Source organism: Protopterus annectens, chromosome 10.part0, assembly GCF_019279795.1.
Source record: "Protopterus annectens isolate FY-2018-M chromosome 10.part0, PAN1.0, whole genome shotgun sequence".
NCBI lineage: Eukaryota > Metazoa > Chordata > Ceratodontiformes > Protopteridae > Protopterus > Protopterus annectens.
The window spans coordinates 910,761,113-910,781,941 of record NC_056744.1 but is presented as its reverse complement, the minus strand read 5'-3'; positions in this window follow the sequence as shown (position 1 = coordinate 910,781,941).

Sequence of the window (20,829 nt, the reverse complement as noted above, 5' to 3'; positions counted from 1 at the left end):
TGGGCATTTGTATAATAAATATATACCCATGTACAGTAGAGTAGTGGGCCTTTGTATAATAAATATATACCCGTGTACAGTAGAGTAGTGGGCATTTGTATAATAAATATATACCCATGTACAGTAGAGTAGTGGGCCTTTGTATAATAAATATATACCCGTGTACAGTAGAGTAGTGGGCCTTTGTGTAATAAATATATACCCATGTACAGTAGAGTAGTGGGCATTTGTATAATAAATATATACCCATGTACAGTAGAGTAGTGGGCCTTTGTATAATAAATATATACCCGTGTACAGTAGAGTAGTGGGCATTTGTATAATAAATATATGCCCATGTACAGTAGAGTAGTGGGCCTTTGTATAATAAATATATACCCGTGTACAGTAGAGTAGTGGGCATTTGTATAATAAATATATACCCATGTACAGTAGAGTAGTGGGCCTTTGTATAATAAATATATACCCGTGTACAGTAGAGTAGTGGGCCTTTGTGTAATAAATATATACCCATGTACAGTAGAGTAGTGGGCATTTGTATAATAAATATATACCCGTGTACAGTAGAGTAGTGGGCCTTTGTATAATAAATATATACCCATGTACAGTAGAGTAGTGGGCATTTGTACTTGTACCTAGCAATGCACCTGGGCTTGCAGTGATCACTCAGCAACCAGTACTCTGACCTATACATACAAGAGATAGAGCAGTGAGTGGACCCTTTAGTCTACTTCTTGGCAACCCTAATAAAAGTATTTCATCATAAAATTATATACTGAGTCTCTTCTTCCTACTGTGTTGTGTATCTAGAAGTTTCCAGAACTTATTAGGATTACCTAAACTTTTAAAAGAGTATTGAGAGTAGTTTTTTCTCAGTGTGGAGATCCAGAAAGATCAAGCACTCATAGTAACAGAAGGTGAGCTTTCAGCTATACATCTCCTACCTGGTGAATTTTTAAAGTTTCTTTGGAAGTCCCCCCACCCCTTTTTTCTTACATCCCACAGACTCGTTTTTTTTTCATGCTCATCAAGATTTGTTCATCATTGTTCTGATGGAAATTATGACTCTCAGATGTATATCTTTTGGTAGTAATCTGCCTTTTGAACTTGCATTAATGGAACGTGGACAGTTCTTCAGTACTTCCCTACATATATCGTTTGTCCTTTCTGAATGATCTGTTATGTTAGATATTCCTCAGTTTATGGGAACACTCTCTTTCTCTGTCTATAAACTTTGTTGGGAATCCTATCAGTTGATAAAATGGGATTATTACACAGTTGAAAACAGTATACACAGCTGAATGTTTAAGACTGGCTTGACATTTTACTATTTTTAATTGTTTTTTGTTATCCAAGTTAAGTTGGGAGATGCCAGGGAATCTTCTTGGGCTAGGCTTATATAGACTCCAGGGCCGTTAGCTTAGTACACACCTATGAACCTATGCTGGAGAGATAGGTTCCTAACCTAGAGACTTCCCATACTCTGGAACAAACTTTCCATTCATGTCAAGATTCAAAGACCCCCTTCAGCCACATCTTGGGCCAGAGGCAGAATTATGTATATTGGTAACTCGGAATGCATTTTGACTGCCAACAGTATTGAGTTGAATAAAACTAAACATTTTAAATTATGAGCCTGGTTACCTTGAGAGATATCACATTACATTAAGTCGCTATAAAATTGCTTTTTGCTTACTAGAAGACAAAAAGGTTATAATGCAAATAAATTTCCTCAGTGGAAAAAAAATTAAAAATGGAATTATAAAAATGACAAGGAATAATCAAAAGTTAGTTACAGTAAAGAAATTAAAAGTTCTTGAATGAAGAGGAATAAGCTAGTGATTTTACAATAGCTGCATTTATAAGCTGATGTTAACTGGTTTGAAACTGATATTGTAATTTCTGACAGATTCAAGAAACAGGTTTATGGAAATAAGAACAATTGTGAAAGTGTGTGTGTGTGTGGGGGGGGGGGGTATCCTAAGAGTATTAATTTGGAAGAAAGTTAAGCAGCATAATTGTGTGTGCTGGGAGTAGGATCCAACTGCTTTTCTGTTGTGAGATGCAGTGGTGTTCTCAGATAATGTTACAATTAATTAGAGAGAGGAAGAGAGGCAGACAGACAGCCAGAGAGAAAGAAAGAGAGAAATGAACTTGTAGATTTTGTTTAGTGCATTATGAAGGGCATTTGTTTTTATGCCTACACTATTTAGCCTATAATTATAATTAATATATATATATATATATATATATATATGTCCAAAATAAGTAATATTTATGTAAATAAAATATATATATATATATATATATATATATATATATATATATATATATACACACACTCACACACACACACACATATGTATATGTATGGATGTACTTCGAAACATCAAAGTACATGTTTGTTGAATGGTTAAACATCGATCCTGAAAGCTTAAAAGCAAAACATCAGGAAAAACAAAACATTTATGTTTTTGCAAGGTACCCACCACATCTCCTGCTGTCTATATATACCAACTCCGAGATCGTTATACAGTGTGGAAAGGGCAAGGTCCCCGATCCCCACTGTTTACAATCTCACACTGAGTTATCACACGCAGAAATGATCAAATGAGTTTTGATCACATCTGCCAAGGTAAAAGACATTTGACATTATGGACATTCAATCATGTGATAGTTTGTAAATTAAAAAAAATAATCAGAACATTGTTTTCTTAGATATTTTACAATTTAATCTGCTTAATTAATTTCCTGATTTACAACCCTGAACAGATTCCATGATGAGTGAACTTTATATGGCCAGAAGCTTTGTATTTTATAGCTCTACATTACTAACATTGTAGCAGCTATTTAATATCAAGTTTTATAGCACACTGAGCCAGCTCTTACGACAAAGAGGAATAAAGCTCTGACTGCTGTACAAACAACACAAGTTCAGTAAGCAGCTTGGATACTTGCAGCAGTGGGCTGAGGAGGATATAGGAGTGAGAGGCCATTGCCAGCTTGACATGAGGAGGGGCAGTTGGTCGCTACATGGGCAATACCTAGAGGGAGCATTAGTTATTATAGCCAGTGGAGTTCAAGCCCACCAAGTCATGCTATCCATGCTGTAATCAGAGGGGAACTCAGCTTACAGAAGCACATTTTCCCTTGAAACCAAAACTTGGAAGAGCTGCTAAGTGGGGAGAAGGGGGCTTCAGGTGAGACAGGGTAGCCACCCCACAGACCAGCAAATTGGCCTATTCTCTACCACATGACTCACTCTGACAAATAGAAGAACAATTGGAATTCCTTGTCAGAAATGAATGGACTGTAGGTCTCTTGCCTAGCCAGAAAGTGCTGAGTTTCCATCATCCTGAAACAACCAGGTCTACTACATACAGTTAGAGGAACCATTACATGAGATCCTGTGTGGAGGAAAATAAATAAATAAATTCATTCATTCACTTTCTATGATTTGTCTCTTTCTGTCTTTACAAATAACTTAAGCTTTTTTATTTTTTGTAATTTATAGAATGGGGTTGATTTTGAATCTTCTCATCTGGTGTCAATAATTTGCTTCCACTTATGTACCAACTCTTTCTCCAACCTCTGTTAAAGTAAAAATGAACTTATTGAATATATATAAATTACAGAAGTAGATTACACTGTGTGATATGATGGTGTGGATTGCAAAAGAGCAGAACATACTATAGCAATAACCCACGCCTGGGTGTGGGTAATGCTGGATTTACCCACGGTTGGTGTGGTTTGGTCATGAGGGAGAAGCCCGAGTGACTAAACAAAGCCAACCGTGGGTAAATCCAGCATTACCCACACCCAGAAGTGGGTTATTGCTATTATACAATGACATTATTTAAGAAAAAAAATAATTACTTTTCTTAAATAATGGCATTGCATAATGCCTCCTTGCTGCCCTTCCGCAGCTGTCTGATATTCTGCGGCAGTTCTGATGTACTGTGCATGCTTATGCCTGCGCAGTACATCAGAGCTGTGGGCAAAAGCAACAGAGAAAGCAAGATCTCCGTTGCTTTTTACAAACTGTTCCGCTATGTTAAATGGGTTTAACATAGCGAGACAGCTTTAAAACAAGCAACGGAGTCTCCGTTGCTTTTTGTAAAGCTGTCTCATTATGTTAAACCCATTTAACATAGCGAGACAGTTTTGAAAAAAACAACAGAGAAAGCAAGATCTCCATTGCTTTTTACAAACTGTTCCGCTATGTTAAATGGGTTTAACATAGCGAGACAGCTTTAAAAAAAGCAACGGAGTCTCCGTTGCTTTTTTTAAAGCTGTCTTGCTATGTTAAACCCTTTTAACATAGCAAGACAGTTTTGAAAAAACCAACGGAGAAAGTAAGATCTCCACTGATTTTTACAAACTGTTCCGCTATGTTAAATGGGTTTAACATAGTGAGACAGCTTTAAAAAAAGCAACAGAGAATCTCCGTTGCTTTTTTTAAAGCTGTCTCGCTATGTTAAACTCATTTAACATAGCGAGACAGTGTGAAGCAACAGAGATCTTGCGTTCTCCATTGCTGTAAAAAAGAGTTATAGTAATGGAAAAAGTCCGGGCGACCGGACCTTTTTCCATTACTATAACTCTGATTTACAACATGTATGCTGACCAATCAGCGTGCACTTTTTGAATATTAATGGGGGGGGGGGGGTCATTGTATAATAGTCAATTATCTCCTGTAAGGTACACCACTAGCACTGAGAAGAGAGCAGGGCAGTCCAACACTTTATGAAATACAAATCCGATTACTGATCAAACACAGAGAGGTACACTGATGACACCTAATGTGATTACATGCTAAATTAGTGAATCGCATTATATAAGCATGGTCTATCCTGATATTGATTGATGGTAACCAACCTTGAATAGAAGCAAAAGGCCTGCCAAAACATAACAAAGCAGGCTTTGCTAAGTCACGTGACCATTGAGATGAGCTGAGGTACATGTGATGACACTAACTGAAAAAAAAAATAAGGAGCGGGAAGGAGATATAGGGGAAGCAATGTGAAAGAAAAGGATGACTGGGAAACATCTTATCAATGCATATATAAGTTGCCATAAACATTAAAGCATTAGAATGGTTAATGTTTTGAGTTGTACCAAATATGAGACATGCTATCTGACAGCCTTTTAGGCTGGAGCAGCCAATAAAAATCAATTAGTACCATACTAGACCGCTACCAAGAGACTTAACAGAAAGACATACTAGGACACTAAGACACCATGGCCGTCAACAATGCAAACTTATTCTGGAAACATGTCAAGTACAACCTCTCCTAAACATTTTGTTGAGACAGAATATCAAAGAATGAAGCATGCACCCTACTTCACAAAAATGTGACTTATAAAAATACAAATATTTCATCTACCTTTCAATGATATGGTCCTCTTAGAAATACTATGAGTTCAAAAACATTTCCTTTGGAAGTGGTGGAGGTAGAATTCCTCAAAAAGAATTAGAAGACCTCATCAAAAAATACTTAGAGATATTGAACCATAAAATGGAGATTAATCTAGAGAAGGTCAAACTATGCCTTTACTCTATGAATCCAAAAAATCAAAGGAGAATAGCTAACAGGATGAAAAGAATGATAAAGGCAAATCAGATAAAAAAAAATACAATATAGACAAAAAAAGAAATGTATCAGACTTACAAGGAATTCTGGAAGCCTTTACAGTATATTTTAATAAATCCAATAGTCAAGAAAATAAAGTAGAAGCAAGTGAAGCACTTAGAAAATTCCTTAAGGGAAATATAAGACTAAGACTATCAGATGAACACAGAAAAATAATAGATAATGATATAACTATGACAGAAATTAAGGCGTAAATCAAGAAACTAAAATTAAAGCCCCAGGTAATGATAATATGACACCAGAGATGTTTAAACTACTATCCAATAATGCATTAAATCTATTACTTAGTGTGCTCACATCAGGTAAAGAAGGTAATAAATGCCCTCCTTCTTGGAAATACATTCAAGTATCAACAATTTTGAAACAAGATAAAAAACCTGATGAGTGTACCTCATATAGACCCATAAGTTTATTAAATATAGATTATAAAATATTTATGAGAGTTCATGCAAACAGAATAAAACAAATATTGCCATTATTGACAGAGAACAATCAAACAGGATTCATTAAAAACAGAAATACATATGACAATATAAAAATAATTTTGTCCCTTATTGATTTCATAAACAAAACAAAAAATAAAATGAATGTCATTTGCTTAGATATTAACAGTGCATTCGATTCCGTGAATTGGGATTACCTTTGGCTTGCACTGGTGGAGTATGGATTTTTGAAAAATTTTACCTCACAAATAAGGTCACTTTATGATAAATCTTCGGCAAACATAAAAATAGGATCCTGTTTGTTGGAGCCTATTACCATTACAAAAGGTACAAAACAGGGTTATCCACTTTCTCCTTCGTTATTTGCATTAGTAATAGAACCATTAGCAGATTTCATAAGTGCAAACCCAAACATTCAAGGAATTCAACTAGATAGTGACCTTGAGTTAAAGATTCAACTATTTGCAGATGACATTTTATTGACTTTAAAAGAAGATAACACACTAAAAAAAAAACTATGGAAAGCAACAAAACAGTTTAAGATTTCTGGACTATCATTTAATGAAAATAAAACCAATATGTTACTAATAAATAAGAACAAAGAAGCATAGAATAAAAAATATCATAAATATCTACCTAGAAATAATGCAATCAAATACTTAGGAGTTAAACTTACAATGGCATAGATACAACAGTGCAACTAAATTAAAAAGAGATTTTGGATAATATCAAAGAACTCATACAAAAACGGAATGAATTATTTTTTACCATGGAAGAAAGACTGTTCCCCGGATTTACTAAACTTCCGTGCAGGACTAGCTTAGTCCTGCATGGAAGCAAGAGTTTAGGAACAGGACGGCAGTGAGCCAATCATATTAAAAAGACACACTGCCCAAGTTCCTAGGCTTACACGGAACATGTAAGAGTGCAGGGGGCATGTCTGAGAGCACAGCTCTCAGAATAAACACGCCCCTGCCATGTAGAACATTAGAAAGGGGTATGCAATCAGCTGGACCACTCACAGGTATCCGCATATCCCCACCAACAGTCCCCCTTGTGTATAATAGCAACAGAGTGTATTAATAAAATGAAGAAACCCTAATTTTTTTTTTAAATCCAATTGAAGCTAACCATAGGTGCGCAAGTGTGCCCATTGCTTAGCTATGGTTAAAGCAGCTTAAAAGGCTGAAGAGGATAACAAGGAAGATATATGCAAATGAAGCAGCATAGCAATAGTATAGTGGGCAGAGCATTTGCTTAATGAGAAAGTATTCCCAGTTCGCGTCCCACTACAGCACATTCTATTTTATATGGCAAAGCACGTTATGACCAATATTTTTGTTGCATAACCCACTAAATAACATATATTTATGAACTGGAGTACTGCAGTAAATGCACATGTGAGGTGTCAGTATCATAATGAATAAGGCACTAGTAAGCAGGTCTAAGCACAAATCAGCAGTAGTAAGCATAATTAAGCACTAATTAGCGGGCGTAAGCCCGTTTGTGTGGTGGTAAGCAATGCCTACACTGGCTAAGTAATTCTAAAGCTAACTCTCTGTAAGCAGATGTAACAGCAGGTTAGCAGTGCTTACCATCGTGCAAACCAACATACAACTGCTCAAAAGTGCCTTAATCACTCTGTATCCAATGGCCCTTGTTCTGCCCATCAACAAAATCAACAGCCATTCAGATCTTGAACCCAGGACCCTATACACCATAGTCCCAGTAGTTATCCATCAAGCCATCACAGAAATACAGAAGAGTGAGGTAGTAGTAGACATGTCCCCACCATAGTATAACCAAACTGAACCTGTGAAAGGCATCAGTATACAGTCATATGTGTCATAACTCACTACATAACATAAATATGTGAACTGGAGTACAGCAGTAAGCCCAGAAGTAAGGTGTAACTGTAATAGAGTGTTGAAGTCCCCAATAAAACACAAGGACCCCACAGAGTGTACGTACACATCAATCAGGGATACCAGGCATACATATAAGGTGTAATGAATAATAATAACACAATGCCAAAAAGGCATTATAATGAAGGTCTAATGTAAGCAATACTAAGCATTGCACAGGCCAGTGTAGGAGGTGTGAGCAATGTGTAGACCAGCTAACTCTTTGTGTCCAGTGTTATACCCCTTTAAAGAATGCCAACCTTAGGTAAGCAGGTTTGCCCATAGGTTAACCTTTTCAAAACCGGCCAATCATGGAAAAGTGCAGGAAATCAGCCCTACTTAAACCCAAAAGGCAGGAATACATCTCATAGCTTGTTGTAGCTTCCCCTTGCAGGCACTATGGCAGTAAGGGGAGAAGGAGTGCACTTCCGGGTGCAGCGCTGGTGCATCCAGGAGTCCAAGGTCATGGCAGGACTCCTAGTTAAAGACCATGCACAGAGACTGCTGCAGGGCCAGTAGCAGGGCTCCCAATATAAGGAATTTGCCTGGGACCATTTCACCTGCGACCTCACCAGTGCCACTGGCATACCCCAAACTTGTGAGCAGGTCAGACACCACTATGCTGACCTGAAGCGGTGGAAGGGGGACCTCTTGGAGGAGTGGCTCCAAGAGGCTAGAGCATCAGGGGATGTACCAGACGTGTGTAAGCATCACCCCAGTATGTGTGTAATAAGTGCCAGCTCAGGTACATCATGGATAGGTATGGCTAAATATTCCTCTTATGTCCCCCACAACTGCAACTGAGTGCACCACAAACCAGGAGGCCCACATCTGCCACCTGGCATGGATGTGACACAAGGCAGGTCAGTAATACTCATGCTTTTGCTGTCATAGGAAATAAAAATAAAAGTAGTAGTAAATTAATTGCTAGTATAAAACCTGTATTGTTCAAGGCAAGTACTGCATACACTAGAGAATATAGCACCAAGAGTCTCATTGTTTGTATGGCAATAAAAGTGTAATATCCTGACAAAACAAGTCTAACTGCTGGACTGCATGTGTATATTCTGGTATCATATGGTAATGTAGATTTGCAGTCATGTAATAGTACTGTAGTATTAGGCACTGTTACCCACACCATGCTCCATAAATTGAATGTGTAGGAATGCCTGTATATGACAGGTGTAATCCCCAGAGGCCATTTAGTACAACTGAGAGACACATAGACAGTAAATAGGGAAAATGCAAATAGCAAAAAACAAATAACGCATGCAACTGAAATATGAGCTGTTGTTTTTTTAGCACACGCAGCCACGGTTTAAATTCTGCCAGTGGTCGTAGTCTGCACACAGAATCATACCCCACAACTTTACAGATATGTCCAGAATGTCTATTAAAGTGGCCCATATATATTGCCTATCAACCTATATGCGGATACCTGGGAAATCAATGGGATGATCCCAGACGTATAGGCAGCAAACAGGAAATACAACTGATTGACACACATCTATGACAACAAACCTGGCACACTAGCAACACCCCAATACCTTATGTGACTAAAAAGCCACATATGTCCCATTTACACCCCAATTTGTTAAGCTGTGGTCAGAGTGTGTACAGTAACAGAGTGAGATGTATGTGCATAATAGTAATGTGGAACCTGGTACATTCAGGTAGTGCTAATAAACATTCCTCCCACAGGTCTGTCAGATACCAACACTGTGCCCAGAAATACAAGAATGATATGCAATTGCTCTGAATAATGAGGTATTACACATCACTGTCACCCGCACTGTCCTACAACATATAACTGTCTAGGAAATCTGCATAAGAGTGTTGTTATACAAGATCAGAATGCATAAGCACAGGGGATTAATAAGACAGAAAGTAGATTGGAGATATACAGCAATATCAATATAGCAGACACAACTGCGATGGACAGTGTTTAAGTTGTAGCAGACACAGCCATGATCTGAATCCTGGGAATGGAATAGACTGCATACAGATTCATACCCCACAACTGTACACATGAGGCCAGAATGTCCAGTATATGTGCCCATATCTGCTGCCTGTCCCCTTGTCCCCCTGGTAAGTCTGTGGGATGATCCCAGATGTGTAGCCAGCAAACAGGGAATACAAGTGATTGTCAACCATCATGAGAACACACCTGTCACTGTAGCAACCCCTGAAACTGTTAGGAGAGTAATATTTCAAGTATGTCCTATCTACACTTCCATGCTGTCAAGCTGTGACCAGAGTGTGTATAGTAACAGAGTGAGATGTAGGTGCATAATACTAATGTGTAATCTGGAACTTTGTGTAGCAACAGTCAGGTAGTGCTAACAAACATTGCTCCCACAGGTACGTTGGATACGAAAGATGTGCTGAGAAATACAGACTGATATAACCTGTACTGGTATTGTCCACCCTGGTATTGTAGGGGATTGTGAGTGTTGCAGTTTCTCTGAATAATAAAGTATCACTGGTCACTGTCACCCACACTGTGCTACATAATATAACTGTGTAGGAAACCATGTATATGTGTGTGTCAGGTCACTAAAGGTGGAAGAGGGCAATAGTCTAGATATGTCCAGGCACACCAGCATGTGGCCAACATATGGTCAGAGTCTGTGCAGAAAGAATTGGATAGCATAGTGCAAAACATCAACCCAGAATCTGGGCGTATGTGTACAAACAGTTAGTCAGTGTTAACAAACATTCCCTCCACAGGTATACCAGGTAAGAGGTGTATACTGCAGGTAAAACCGGTTCATGTGTAATGATGTTGACAGCCATATCAGTGTCCAATATAAGTCTATAGGGTAGTGTAGTAAGACTTGTAAGGTACAGATAACAGCACTGACTAGGAAAGTAATGTGGAGTACAGGAATATACTACTTGTTAATTTACATCTTTCTCCGCCCCCCCAACTTATCTCCAACAATAATCAACATGCCCACCCCAACTGGTATGTACTGACTCTGATAATGCCCAATTGTTTGATAAATATTTTAATGCTTCCCATGCATGTGCCATATTGAATTATTCCATCATTGTTGGCATGGTGCCATCAATGTACCTGTATACTGTTCTTATTACCACTGTGGTCCCATATATGCATGCGTTTTGTTTGCTATGCAACTGTTCCATATCTGATGCCTGGGTTAATGGGAATATCTATGCATGCTGTTATACCTAACCCTGGAATGTGTTGACTATTAATAAAACATATATGATGTTGAAATCTAAACACTATAGCATGCTTGGGAGGGCTGGTCCCAGCGGACCCACCTGTCCCACCTCAGCTGGCCAAGGCACCGGGCACCAGCATGTCTGGGGCCCAACCCCGGACCTCCCTGTCCATTGGTCCTGCACCACTTTTGGGTGGATCCACCTCAGGGGATAGGGCTCACCCTCCTCTGGGAGTGGGCACGAACAGGCACCTGTCACCTGTTGCCAGGTTGGGCTTGTGGTGTGTAGGGCGATCAACGAGCAGTTTGGTGATCTTCTACGCCAGCTTGAGAGCCATGTGTCACAATTAGAGAGTCACCCTGGCTCTGCGGCTCAGCCCCCAGCACAGCCACCTTCGGGACTTTGAAGGTGCAGTGGTGAATGCCCATGGATGGGGACTTCAGTCCCACTGTTACCACTAGGGGGCTTGTGGGCTTCTGATATCCCAACAGCCCTCCCCATCAAGGTGTTTACCACCCACATGTCATATACTGCTCCTGTGTGCATCTTGTGTGTCTTGTCTGTTAACCTACCCAACCTACCTCCCCAAATATATTTACTACCCCTCCCCAACATCCCATTCTCATCTGAAAAAAAAAGAAAAAGGGCAATCTGTTCCCACAAAAAAGAAAATCACACTCCATACATAGCTGTCCATTTTGCACACATGTCCACTGGACACATAATCTGATCTAATTGGCATCACAACTTATTATCGTTGTCCTTACCCCTCTCCTAGGGGTTTAAGTATCCAAATTTACCTCCAAATTCACTGTATATGCACAGCTGTTGGTGCAGAAGAAATGGGGAGCTATAGACCTTCCCTAAACCCTTCCTGCACATCCCTAACTATTTTCCCTACTGCCTTACCAAATTTGTGCCTCTGTTCACCACTTTCCTATCAACTCCTTTTTCTTTTCTTTTAAAGAAATTAGCACTGGAGTAAGCAGCAGTAAGCTCTTTTAAGCAGCAGTAAGCGGGTTTAAGCCTGTTTGCACAGGGGTAAGCAATGCCTACACACGTTAAGCAATTTAGAAGCTAACTGAGTATAAGAAACTGTAACCGGAAGTTAGCAGTGCTTACCTCCACGCAAACACGCTTACAACTGCTTTAATGTGCCTTAATCACTCTGTATCCAATGGCCCATGTTCTGCCCAGCAGCAAATTAAATAGTCTCTGCAAGCCTCGAACCCAAGACCCTGCACACCTTACACAAAGTGATTTCCAACTATACCGTGCCAGGTATACATAAATCTGATGTTTTGAGAAACATATCATCCAGCCCAGTCATGCAACAGTACAGAGAATGTATACCAACATTTAGATGTATGGGTGTGTGTAAATAAATTAATATCTAAACAGATACAACATATATATATATATATATATATATATATATATATATATATATATATATATATATATGTTCATAGGTTCATAGGTTAGTACTAGGCTATCAGCCCTAGGGCCTATACAAGCCTAGAAATAACAATTCCCTGGCTATTTCTTCCCACACTATTTACTTCCCTGGACCCCTGTCTAGCAGGGCAACTGACGTGATCCCCGGCGTGAATTTCCTTTCTCCGATCCAATCATCAAAGTTCCTTTTGAAGAAGGCCAAAGAGGCACTCTGCTTGACATGTATGGGCAATCTATTTCAGAGTCTGGGGAGTCTCTGGGTCAGGAACCTATCCCTCCAGCATGTTTTGTTTATTGTGATGACAAGGTTTCGATCCCTGGAGCGTGTGGCTCTGAGGGATTGGGATTTCTTTAAGTGTAGCATGTCCAACAGCTCTGGGTTTGACATGGCCTTGTATGTTAAGCAAAGATCGCCTCTGAGTAGACGATATGCGACAGAGTATAGCTGGAGTTTTTTAAGGCGGTCAGCGTAGGGCATCTGCTTTAGGCCTGTGATTCTTTTAGTGAGGTATTTCTGTGGCCTTTCCAGTTGTTGCAGATGTCTTGAGAGGTACATACCAAACGGGGCATTGTATTCTATAATGGGTCTGAGGGATGAGTACAGTGGGTCAATGACCTCCTTTTTTCTGGATGAAAAGCCCTTAGTGATGAGGTGTGCCACATAGAAGGATTTCCTGACTGTTTTGGCGATGTGGTTATCGAAGGTGAGACCACTGTCCACCTGTGTCCCTAAGTCTCTTATCAAACTTTCGGAGTTTAGTGTACTGCCACCTATATGGTAATTCACGGATACATGTTTTTTCCCAAAGGGGATAACTATACATTTCTTGGCATTGAGCTTGAGCCCATGGCTCTGGCACCAAGCATCGGTTTCTGTAAAGCCCTTTTGTAGAGTATCCACATCATTTGGGGATTCAATAATGGCTCCCAGTTTGCAGTCATCTGCAAACTTTGTTATCCAGAGTCCCTTAGTATTGACTTGTACTTCAGAGAAGTAGATGCCAAACAAGAGCGGTCCCAGGACTGAACCCTGAGGTACTCCACTTGTCACTTGCCTGGAGCTGGATTTGGAGTCTGCTACTTTTGCAGTGTGGGTTCTATCAGTAAGCCAGTTAGCAACCCATTGGGTGACGTAGGAATTAATGCCCAGCTTAGTAAGTTTATCTATGATTCCAGAGTGGGGGATGGTGTCAAAGGCCTTGGCAAGGTCTAGATAGGCTGCGTGGACCACCTTACCCTTGTCCATGGCTCTGGAGACTGATTCGAAGAAGTCAATCAAGTTCAGGAGACAAGATTGGCCCTTCACGAACCCAAACTGGGTGGGATCCAGTGTTTGAAGGTTGCCAATGTCTTTGTTTATAAGTTCCATGATAATACGCTCCATGGCCTTGCAGATAAGGCTTGTCAGACTGATGAGACGATAGTGTCCGGGATCCAAGGTGGATCCCCCCTTGTGGAGTGGGATAACTGTAGCTGTGCGCCACTCAGTGGGCACAAAACCTGAGGTGAGGCTATGATTAAACATGACACTTAGGTGAGGTGCCAGTTCATATTGTAGTTCATGTAGTACACAGCCCGGGATGTCATCTGGTCCCATGAATGCTGTATTCTTAGCTTTGGAGAGTGCGTTTTTTTACCTGTGTGGCCGTTATTACCAGAATTTGGCAATCTTCCGGTATTGAGATGGGCCATTTAGGGGGTGAGAGGGGGATGAAGTTGGCACTGAATCGATCTGCCAGGATATTGGCAATATCCTTGGGATCAGTATATTTAATGCCATTCTGTTTTAGCTCAGAGCAGATCTGAGCATTGCCATTTAGATTCTTGACATAGTTATAGAATGCCTTGTTGTTGTCTTTGGAATCTTTGGCAATTTTATTTTTGTAACTAGCTTTGGAGGATTTTATGAGGGATCTCAGTTTCTTCCTGAGGCTGGTAAGGAAGTTTTTTGCATCCTGGGACTTTCCTCTTTTCTGCAACAGTTTCTTCCTTTTGTTGTAAAGTTTGTTTATGGCAGGGGACCACCAGATTGGCTTCTTTTTTTTTGGATAAGAGCATCTTGGTTCTATTTGGAATGGCACAATTTATGCATGAGTGGATGTGCTCGTACAGTGCCTTAGTGTAGATTTCAGCAGTTGAACTTTCAGCTCCCATCTGCATGGGTGTCATGAAGTTTGTCACTTCTGACTTGAGTAGCATGAAGTTGGCTTTGGAGAAGTTTTTTATGGAGGTTTCCTTACTGGGGGTGGGATGTGGATGTTAAGGGTGATTAGCTTATGGTCAGACGTGACTAACGAGGGGGTGACCATAGGTGTGAAGCATCGATTTCCCATGTTGGTAATGACCAGGTCTAGGATATTGGAGCCCCTGGTGGGACTATGGATTAGTTGATCCAGGGCACTGGAATTTAGGAATTCAAAGAACCGTTGGGCAAAGGTGTTGGTACATGAGTAGCTTTCCCAGTTAATGGCAGGGTAGTTAAAATCACCCAGTATTACGGTGTTTGGTTCTATCTTAATATTTTCCAGTATGTGTAGAAAGGTGTAGTGAGAATCTTGGGGTATGGTGGGGGATCTGTAGCAAGCTACAATTTGGATTGCAGTCTTACCTAGTGTTAGTTGCACCTGGAGAATTTCAGACGCATTGTGTTGGGCAACTAGCATGGTGTTTTGAATATCCTTGGTGAATATTGACACTCCTCCACCTTTAGTGTTTCGGTCCTGCTTTGGTGGCCGAAAAGTGTGGTAAGAGTTGTAGCCTGGTATTGCAGGGGTGCTCTCTGGAGCCTTGAACCAGTTCTCAGTTACTACACAGATATCGATGTTCTCCATTTTTAGGAGTGCCTCGAGAGAGTGCATTTTGAGGTTTAGACTTCTAGCATTGAGTAGCATTACCTTCAGATTTTGCATGCTTGTAACTGTTACGGTGGTGGTTTTGTCCTTTGAACTTTGCCTAAAAAAGGCATTATAGGGGTGGCAAGAGCCTTAGCCAGTAACCTGAATCCCAGAGGTGACAGGTGCAGACCATCTCTGGCAAAGCATCGTGGTCTGTCAATCATGTCGTCCCAGGCAGACAGATACTGGATCCCCTTTGAATGACACCAGAAGCTTAGCCAATTGTTGAAGTCAATCATTTTGTCCTTATATTGTGGCATCATTCTGGGCGAAGGCAGGATGCTACTCAGGGCTAGGGTCATATCTGCCTGGGCCACATGATCCGAGAGCTCTTCCATGTCTCTCTTCATGTAGTCCAGGGAGGTACGTCTCAAGTCATTCACTCCAACATGGACAATGACAGAGTCATATTTGTACTTGTTGTGGAGTGACTTGAGTGCATGCGTTATGTGGCGGATCCTGGCACCCGACAGGCAGCTGACTGTAATTTTCTCCTTGTTCAACTAGATATTGACATACATCTGTACAGCATCCCACTGCTCTGTCTGACATACATGACTGTTAAGGGAGGATCGGCAGCAGTACATCTGGCAAGTATCTGGACATGACACCTCACTTTGTAAGTATAATAAGCTGCTAGGCATGTATCAAAGCTCTGTGAAGGCTACAGGCAAACTGGCTCAACACTAGTCTACATCTAATATGGGGGAATGCACATGTACCTGCATATAAAGCAGGCTCTACAGGCATGTCACAGCACAGGGTAAGATACACCTGTGTGAAAGTGCATAACCACAACCAATGTGAACACAGCCACAACCACATATGGTAAGCTAGCATAATATTACAGTATATGGACTATCTGTTCAACACCATCCTCATATGTGCCACCCACATACTAACTACATATACAGGGCCACTACACAGTGTGGTCTGATGCCTGTCTGTGGTATGGGACACGTGTGTGTATGGCCCTACAAACATGTAAGCCAATACAGTAACATACAGTGGAGTAGCATGTAACATCAGATAGGACGGGACCTAGGACGAAGACATCTACCACAGTCTGTACACAGGCCAAGGTATATATTAACAATACACACACTGTCGACATTCACCATAAGTACACAGACCTCAGTACTGTACAAACAACCACAGAATGTCCAGGTTATGTCATCAAATATAACCCCTACTGGACATAACATGTGTAGCAGTCTGATATCTCACTGGCTAGTTATCAGATATGATGACACTAATTATGGTTTACAGCACATATGCACCTCTTAAATCATGACATATGTACAAAGGTTGACTGAGTTGTGGCTGGAAGCACATACACAGGGCCAATATTGACATGTTGCTGTGATAACATCATACATTTACTGTTGTAACAGGGTTTGTTGCAGCATATGTCCTATGAGGGGTATAAAGTCAGTAACTGTCATGGCTTTCACCATCTACAGACTACAATCTTCACACTACCTTCTCCAGTTCACAGATACATGCTCTGTGGTTAACACATGAAACCAAAGGCACCACACACTGCCCAGTCTGCAGATGACCCTACAGATGGGGAGTTCTCATAAACATAAAACTGACAAGGCAGGTATTAATACATGTAGGACAGCCATATCCACACACACCCTGTTAAACCAACATTACTCCGAATGCAGTATAGCAGCACATAGAGTCTGTAGTCAGGTCAGACACATCCCCCTCCTGTGTCTTGGCCTGTTTCCACAGTGTATGTTGTCAGAGGTAAATCCCCAATCTATCTGAGATGCTGTTTGCCAAACAACAGATCGAGTTCCTGCTCACAGTGAATGAAAAGGCCCAACACCAACATGATTTTCCTAGATACTGGAATGTGTTTCCATGCAATTGGCTATGGGAATGTTACCACAGCTGTTCCACATGCAATCAGCTAGGGGAGGGCTGCAATTTGTGCAGATGCCATCAGCTTATCATGAGCATTACCTAAAATACACATGCTGCTGCCTAAGCAAAGCAGGTGTAGGTCTCCACGTCCACCAGAGAGGGAGTGAGAGAGGCAGACAGAGGCAAAGACAAGTCAGGGAGGGGTTTTGAGAGTAAAACTTAAGCATGTTTGTGTCACATACCCACCAGCACAGGGTATCAACCCCCTGGTGACTATGTAGTGCTAGCACAGTTCTATGCAGCTATTGGATGCACCACATAGGTTACTTGTTCTGGAGCCCTCAGAACATATATTTGATGGTGAGTGATATCTACAACAGGTATATGGTAGCTATACGGTAGGTGAAGTACACGTGCCTGTCCACATGAACAGGTGCCAGCATCAATACAGCCACACTCTCACAGGGATGCACACACATTGATACACTTGGCAGGGTCAGGATTACAACTCATCACTAATGAGATTGCCGCAACACATTACTGTGCATGTATCACATGCACCACATGGGCCATATGGAGGTTATATGGTCAAAGGGTATGGGGAGGTGTCTGACATCAGACAGAATGCTTTAGTATGCCAATGGGGATTGTAGTGAGTGTGGATGTGATCATACGCATCATACAACATACACACAAACACACAGGGTGCCAGTACTGACATGCATGGATGCATTTCTGCACTGGTGTGTGGTAGTTGACTGTGCCAGATGGCTTTACAAGGCTAGGTGATGGGTATACCTTGGCATCAAGCCACATGACAATGGTCTGTATTGTGGCTCAGAGCTGCAGTTTCTGCGTTTGCCCACACAGTTGGATATTGTAACCACCATCCAGTCACCTAGGTGACTATTGCATGTGGCCAATGCTGTGCATCGCTTGCCATGTATGTGTTCCTTAATCCATGACATGGACAGTATCTGGGATGTGTACACCTTCCACATGCATGTACAGTGATGTGGAACTGTACCAGGGGTGTCTGGCCCATGTTGTGTACACAGATTATCATCAGATGTGCCAGTCTTGGCCATTTGTTGTGGGAACTGGTAATGGACAGCAGGTTTACCCTGCACCTACATTGATAGCATGCTAACGTCATTCCCTGGTGTCAGTGGATCTGTCCATACAGGGTATGTTTTCAGGCATGGTATGTCCTTTGTGGGTCACATGTGATGGTACCACGGGTGTTGATGGTGTCCAGTGGGGAACATGGAGAAGGTGCACTGTCTGCATGTACGTGCCTATTGGACAGATGGACATGGTGCCATGCCCTCTGTAGCCCACTGCAGTCACTCCATAGTTACTATCAGTGGCCAATATGCAGTGTACTACCCACATATTGGCTGTTGCCTGGGCATGTGTGCATGTGTATGAGACATGGGTTGAGAGTGTGCTTTGGGTAATACTGGGGTTGCTAACTAATTGCCTGGCCTTGATGTCACATATATGGGTATGGATTTGTACCCCAGCCTTTCTGCTATTTCACATCTGTTATCCCTGTACTGTGGACATTGTGATATTTACTAGGGCCACCTTATAAGAAATTTGCAAAACCCGCTCCACATTGGGCCCAGGTATCACACACTAACACCCACCTCCACACAGGATATGAGTTACAAACACACACACACCTGTCATGTCCAGAAATAGAACCTCTACCTAACTAGTTTATTACACTATAGCACTATGCAGTTAAAGTACATGCCATGGAGATTAATGGAGTACTCCTTCCCCAAAGGTGTATATCACATTGGATGACATCAGCAGGATTGCCAAAGTAGGACATTCAAATTGTAGTGAGTGTGGCTAGGCTAAAATGCATTGCTCCCTACACAGACAGTGACACACGCACACACAAAACATCTACAACCGCCATATGTGGGTATAGAATCCTTAATAGAAGTCTACAACACACTACAGCATGGAGCTGTTATATGACACACCACTGAGATTACAGGGGAAATCATTCCCCAAAGGTGTATTTCACAATGAATGACATCAGCAGGATTACCAAAGTAGGGTATTTGAATTGTACTGAGTGTGACTAGCCTATAATGCATTGCTCCCTACACAGACATTGAAACACACACAAAACGTCCAGAACTGCCATAGTTGGGAATAGTACCCTACTAGAGCTTTACATCACACTACAGCAGTACACAGTTATGGCACGCACTACAGAGATTACTGGGCTGCAACCTTCCCAGAGGTGTATTTCTAGGTGGATGACAACAACAGCCTTGCTAAAGTTGAGCATTTGAATTGTAGGGACTGTGACTACCCCAAAAAGAATTGCTCTCTACAAAAACAGAATCAGAAAAACACACACAAGCTTGCCATGTCAGGGATTAGGACACCTAATTAATTACTTTACCACACTATAGTAGTACATATTGACAGGACGCGCTACGGAGATTACTGGGCTGCAACTTTCCCAGACGTGTATTTCTAGATGGATGACATCAGCAGCCTTGCCAAAGTTGAGTATTTGAATTGTAGGGAGTGTGTCTACCCTAAAAAGCATTGCTCACTACACAGACAGAGACTGACAGACACACACCTACACAGTTGCCAAGGCTGGGGTTAGAACTCCTACCTAATTATTTTATTACACTACAGTAGTACACAATTATGGGACACACCACAGAGATTACTGGGCTAAAATTCTCCCAAAGGTGTATTTCACAGTAGATGACCTCAGCATGCTTGTCATAGTAGTGTGTGCATTGGCCATAACCCATTCATCTAGGGGTTGACACGCCACATGCAGGCACAGCCTGGGTCATATTTCACAGGTATGCTACACCCGTGATTTGCTTAAAGTAATAACCTTCAAAGAAAATATAATTATTGGACAATACCATTTCCATCAAAGTGATGAATACATTTATACGGTCCTGATCGTACAACCCAGTCTTAAAAAGCTGTTGTTCCAACCATTCCAACCCATCTATGTGAATTATGTTATGTCCTACTGGGAACAGGAATATGTTTTACACAGTGGCATTAGATCTAAAATTAGACACTACACCCGATATTTAGATGATTTGTTTATAGTATGGGAAGGTAGTGAAGATGATTTGAATGCCTTCATGGAATACATTAATAGTACGGTGCACTTTTTGAAGTTCACTCACTCTATAAGTAAACAGGAGATTTCTTATTTAGATGTAAAGTTAAAAATAGACCCTTTAAATTATTCTTTGTCCACTAACATCTATAGAAAAGCCACTTTTTCATATTCTTACCTCTGTTATTCTAGTTGGCACCCTGGTCACCAGATAGTGTATGTGCACCACATACTCTGTAATGCTGACAGATACCAGTGGCTTGTATCTGCAGTGAGAGA